We start from the raw sequence: 6,439 nt of genomic DNA, 5'->3' as shown, positions 1-6,439 counted from the left end.
ACGTGCACACATTAAGACGTCAATCAACAGACACGTGCACACATTAAGACATCAATCAACAGACACGTGCACACATTAAGACATCAATCAACAGACACGTGCACACATTAAGACATCAATCAACAGACACACGTGCACACATTAAGACATCAATCAACAGACACACGTGCACACATTAAGACATCAATCAACAGACACACGTGCACACATTAAGACATCAATCAACAGACACACGTGCACACATTAAGACATCAATCAACAGACACACGTGCACACATTAAGACATCAATCAACAGACACACGTGCACACATTAAGACATCAATCAACAGACACACGTGCACACATTAAGACATCAATCAACAGACACGTGCACACATTAAGACATCAATCAACAGACACACGTGCACACATTAAGACATCAATCAACAGACACACGTGCACACATTAAGACATCAATCAACAGACACACGTGCACACATTAAGACATCAATCAACAGACACACGTGCACACATTAAGACATCAATCAACAGACACACGTGCACACATTAAGACATCAATCAACAGACACGTGCACACATTAAGACATCAATCAACAGACACTTCAATACCTTTGAGAATGTGCATTAGTGTCCGTAGCAGCATGAAACGTGTCTGGTGCTGGAATCTTGTTCATCTTGTTGTTGTTGTTGTTGTTGTTGTTGTTGTGTTCAGCGCGGTGGACTGGGAGTTCTTCACGGTCGGAGAGGAGAAGTTTCTGATCGTGGCGAACTCTCACGACGGCAGCTCGTACTCTCTGAACAGCGTCATCTACAGGTGAGCACTTCCTGTCACATGTCTGAGCACCTTCTATTTCCTGCTTTTTCACACAGACTCTCTCCAGCACAGGTTAGCTCTGAGTGTTAGCATGCTAATGTAAACACAGACCGTATCACTTCCAGAGTCTCATTGATTCTGACAGCAATGCTTCTGATTGGCCCGTGGGTCTAAAGCCCGCCTACATTTTAGTAATGTGGTCATGACGCAGCAAATCTGGATAAGCTCCGTTGTTCCCCGTTTTTAGAGATGTGGGTACGGAGGAGAAGAGAGAGGGGGTTATTTCCTGACACTTTGAGAGTCTCCTGACACACCGGGGACACACGGACACACACACCGGGGACACACGGGGGACACACCGGGGACACACCGGGGACACATGGGGACACACGGGGACACACCGGGACACACCGGGGACACATGGGGACACACGGGGGACACACCGGGGAAACACCGGGGACACATGGGGACACACGGGGACACACCGGGACACACCGGGGACACACCGGGGACACACCGGGGACACACGGACACACACACCGGGGACACACGGGGGACACACCGGGGACACACCGGGGACACATGGGGACACACGGGGACACACCGGGACACACCGGGGACACATGGGGACACACGGGGGACACACCGGGGAAACACCGGGGACACATGGGGACACACCGGGACACACCGGGGACACACGGACACACACACCGGGACACACCGGGACACACCGGGACACACCGGGGACACACGGGGACACACGGGTACACACAGGGGACACACGGGGACACACGGGTACACACAGGGACACACGGTTACACACGGGGACACACGGGTACACACAGGGGACACACAGGGACACACAGGGACACACGGGTACACACGGGGACACACGGTTACACACAGGGGACACACGGGTACACACAGGGACACACCGGGGACACACCGGGGAAACACGGGGACACACCGGGGAAACACCGGGGACACACCGGGGACACACGGGGACACACGGGTACACACAGGGACACACGGTTACACACGGGGACACACGGGTACACACAGGGACACACAGGGGACACACGGGGACACACCGGGGACACACCGGGGACACACCGGGACACACCGGGGACACACCGGGGGAACACCGGGGACACACGGGTACACACGGGGACACACCGGGGAAACACCGGGGACACACGGGTACACACGGGGACACACCGGGGACACACCGGGGACACACCGGGGACACACCGGGGACACACCGGGGAAACACCGGGACACACCGGGGACACACCGGGGACACACCGGGGAAACACCGGGGACACATGGTGATGTAGAGGAGACATCAGATAGCTAACCCTCTAATGTGTGTGCAGGTGGCAGGGCTACGAGGGCTTCGTCCCGGCTCACAGTCTGCCCACCGTCGGCTGCAGAGACTGGGAGCACTTCAGCACCGAGGAGGGCTCCTTCCTGGTTTACTCCAGCGCCACCTCGCGCCTCAGCAAGGTGCTCAAACTCAGGACCTTCTGAGAGGAGACACTGATGCACAACTGGTGCTAAACTGAAGAGAATCTGGAGCAGGACTCCAGCGGCTTCTGCACTCTAAATCTTCAGACCTTCCTCCCTCTCTCAGATCGAGCTGAGATGTCGCTCCGTCCTCTTCTGCATTTATCTGCAGCACTTTCTAAAAACATGCTATTGCAAAGTCTTGTTAAGCTCAGCTGATAACGACAGCGCCCTCTAGTGTCTCATATCACACTGTAAACTGGAAGAAATATCAAACATCTGTACTTTTTAAATAATGTTAATAACTTATAAGCTATAACACATGTTTTCCACCTGCTATACATATATATAATATACATATAATATATGACTGGTATGTTTCTGTGAGAGGCGCTTCTCAATAAACACGGTGTGCCTCGTCTCCTGGAGAGTTCACACTGAATACTTAATTTACTCTCTGTGATCATTAAATACAGATTTGTGATGTTTTGTTATGAAGTTTATAAAGTTACTAAAGATTCAAGATGTAAAGTTTTATTGTCCAAACTGAGATCGCAGGTTCCTCAACAGTGCCATCACAAGACAAACAAATATAAACAACAACAATAAAGTAAAGATAGTGCAGTTGAGGTGTGTATATCCAGGTGCGTTCACACAGTCTGCTTCGGCCTCTGGTGCTGAGAACACAAACTATCTAACAAATAAGTCTTAGAAACTCTCCCTGGTCCCCGGCTTGAGCTTCAGTCTCAGGATCCATGTGTCTGTGATCCTCTCCAGGATGGAAGGAGTCATCACATACAGAGCATCAACTAGTTCCTGAACAGTGTCCTTCACATGCTGATATCCAAGAGAGGGAGTTACACAGTCACAAGATAGAGGAATAGAAAGCAGTATTCAATGTTTGCTTCAGATTAGCTCCACGTCAGAAATGAGCATGCTTGATGTCTCTCTCCATAGAGGCTGAATCATCATGTTAATCACATAGCTATCATCTGCCTCAAACAGTCCTGATGCTCTTCTAGGTAATCACACATCCTGTCATGTTCACAGCTACAGTTGGGATGCCTTTGTTATCATGTTACTCTCATGTTGGAGGAGGACGTTCAGGATTTAATACGGTTTAATTGATAAGATCAAGAAAGAGTCAAACGGCTGTTGCTCCAATCCGGACTTTTTCTCCAAAATCTCAACATTCTGACTTTTCCTCAAAAATATGACTTTTTTTCAAAAATATGAACCTCAGGATCCATGTGTCTGTGATCCTCTCCAGAATGGAAGTAGTCATCAGATACAGAGCATCAACTAGTTCCTGAACAGTGTCCTTCACATGCTGATATCCAAGAGAGGGAGTTACACAGTCACAAGATGGAGGGATAGAAAGCAGTATTCAATGTTTACTTCAGATTAGCTAAGGCCTGCGTAAGCAACACACATGACAGTCATATGTCTCTGTAGGGGCGGTGTCATCATGCAGTCTTAGGAAAATAGCTCTCTTAACTTCAACACATTACATTACATTACATTGCATTTAGCTGACGCTTTTATCCAAAGCGACTTACAATAAGTACATTCGACCAGGAAGACACAACCTTGAAGAAAACAGAATCATATAAGTACATCAGGTTTCATAGAGCCAAACATTTCAAGTGCTACTCAACTGGCTTTAGGTAAGCCAGTCCTTTATTAGTATAAAAGTGCTTTGTTAATAGTTCTATCGCTCGAAGTGGAGTCGAAAGAGATGAGTTTTCAGTCTGGAAGATGTGTAAGCTATCTGCTGTCCTGATGTCAATGGGGAGCTCATTCCACCATCTTGGAGCCAGGACAGCAAACCCACGTGTTTTTTGCTGATGGGAACTTGGGTCCCCCTCGCAGCGAGGGTGCAGCGAGTCGTTTGGCTGATGCAGAGCGTAGTGCACGCGCTGGGGTGTACGGTTTAACCATGTCCTGGATGTAGGAAGGGCCAGATCCATTCGCAGCATGGTACGCAAGTACCAGTGTCTTGAAGTGGATTCTAGCAGTTACCGGAAGCCAGTGAAGGGAGCGGAGGAGCAGAGTGGTGTGGGAACATTTAGGAAGGTTGAAGACCAGACGAGCCGCTGCATTCTGGATGAGCTGCAGAGGTCGGATGGCACATGCAGGTAGACCAGCCAGGAGGGAGTTGCAGTAGTCTAGGCGTGAGATGACGAGAGCCTGGACCAGAACCTGAGTCGCTTTCTGAGTCAGCTGGGGACGTATCTTCCTGATGTTGTAAAGCGTGTATCTGCAGCAACGGGTTGTAGCAGCGATGTTTGCAGTGAAGGACAGGTTGTTATCTAGGGTCACACCCAGATTCCTTGCAGTCTGAGTCGGGGAAACAACTGAGGTGCCGATGTTGATTGTTAGGTCAAGAGTGGGACAATCTTTTCCCGGGAGGAAAAGCAGCTCAGTCTTGTCAAGGTTGAGCTTGAGGTGGTCAGCAGACATCCACTGAGAGATGTCAGCTAGACAAGCAGAGATGCGTGCGACGACCTGGGTCTCTGAGCGGGGGAAGGACAGAATTAATTGGGTGTCGTCAGCGTAGCAGTGGTAAGAAAAACCATGCGGGCTAATGACTGATCCGAGCGAGTTTGTGTACAAGGAGAAGAGGAGGGGACCAAGAACAGAGCCCTGAGGGACCCCTGTAGTTAATTGACAAGGGTCGGACTCAGACCCTCTCCAAGTCACCCTGTAGGTACGGTCTTTCAGGTATGAGGTGAGGAGGGAAAGTGCAGAGCCTGAAACTCCAAGTTTTTGGAGAGTGCGAAGGAGGATCTGATGATTCACCGTGTCGAATGCAGCAGACAGGTCCAAAAGGATGATGACAGAGGAGAGGGATGCAGTTTTAGCAGTGTGCAGTTCCTCAGTGACAGCAATGAGAGCAATTTCTGTGGAGTGACCTGCCTTGAAACCAGACTGGTGCGGATCCAGAAGGTTGTTCTGATGGAGATAACAGGAGAGTTGTTTAAAGACAGCGCGTTCAAGTGATTTAGACAGGAACGGGAGGAGAGAGACAGGCCTGTAGTTTATAACATCAGACGGGTTGAGAGTGGGTTTCTTTAGGAGAGGGTCTACTCTTGCCTCCTTGAGACTGTTTGGAAAGTGACCAGAAGTTAGAGAAGTGTTGATGAAATGGGTGAGAAACGGTAGAATATCAGGAGCGATAGTCTGAAGGAGGTTTGAAGGGATAGGGTCCAGAGGACAGGTGGTAGGGCGGGCAGAGGTAATGAGGGTAAGAACCTCACTTGGAGAGAGAGGGGAAAAGGAGGTTAGTGTGTTGGTGGAAGGAAGGTCTGGTGACCCAGCGGTGAGTAAAGGTGAGTCAGAAAAAGAAGAGCGAATATCATCAACCTTTTTTTCAAAGTGGGTAACAAAGTCGCTTGACAGAAGTGAGGAGGGGGGAGGAGCTTTTGGAGGGTCCAAGAGGGTGGAGAAGATGGAAAATAGTTTTTTGGGATTGGAATAGGAAGATTGGATCTTATCTTGAAAGAAAGTGCTTTTTGCCTGAGAGATCGAAGCAGAGAAAGAGGAGAGGAGAGCCTGATAGGTTAGGAGGTCGTCACGGTGTTTGGATTTCCACCATTTCCGCTCTGCTGCCCTAAGGACGGTTCTATTAGCATGCAGTGCATCATTTAGCCAGGGAGCAGGAGGGGACTGACGAGCCTGCCGAGATTTGAGAGGACAGAGAGAGTCCAGAGAGGATGAGAGAGTAGAGAGGAGAGTTTCTGCAGCAGAGTTTGGAGGCAGGAGTTGGAACGAGTCAGAGGAAGGGAGGGCTGAGAGCACCGATGAGACAAAGGTAGAGGGGGAGAGGGAACGAAGGTTACGGCGGACAAGTGCAGGATGAGAAGAGATTAGTTTGTTATGTTTGGAAAGGGATAGAGAGAATGAAATGAAGAAGTGATCGGATGTGTGGAGCGGGTTTACAGAGAGGTTAGAAGTAGCGCAGTTCCTTGAGAATATGAGATCAAGGACATTGCCAGCTTTATGAGTCGGTGGGGATGGAGACAGTGAGAAAGCAAAGGCGGTTAACAGAGATGTTAGTTCGTCTATCTTCCCCGTCTGGAGGTTGAAGTCTCCGAGAAGTACAGCGGGAGGGCCAG

At 49.7% G+C, this 6,439-nt stretch overlaps 1 long non-coding RNA gene across 1 annotated transcript; it reads left to right on the top strand.

Annotated features, from left to right (window-relative positions):
- The first annotated feature begins 710 nt into the window (after positions 1-710).
- On the top strand, positions 711-2,770 carry LOC117535217. Its single transcript, XR_004567383.1, has 2 exons — positions 711-815; positions 2,192-2,770. It is a non-coding gene; the product is annotated as an uncharacterized LOC117535217 (long non-coding RNA).
- Positions 2,771-6,439: the final 3,669 nt, after the last annotated feature.

This window comes from Gymnodraco acuticeps, unplaced genomic scaffold (assembly GCF_902827175.1).
Source record: "Gymnodraco acuticeps unplaced genomic scaffold, fGymAcu1.1, whole genome shotgun sequence".
NCBI lineage: Eukaryota > Metazoa > Chordata > Actinopteri > Perciformes > Bathydraconidae > Gymnodraco > Gymnodraco acuticeps.
Note: the sequence above shows the minus strand (reverse complement) of the source record. Positions and strands in the feature narration are given on the sequence as shown.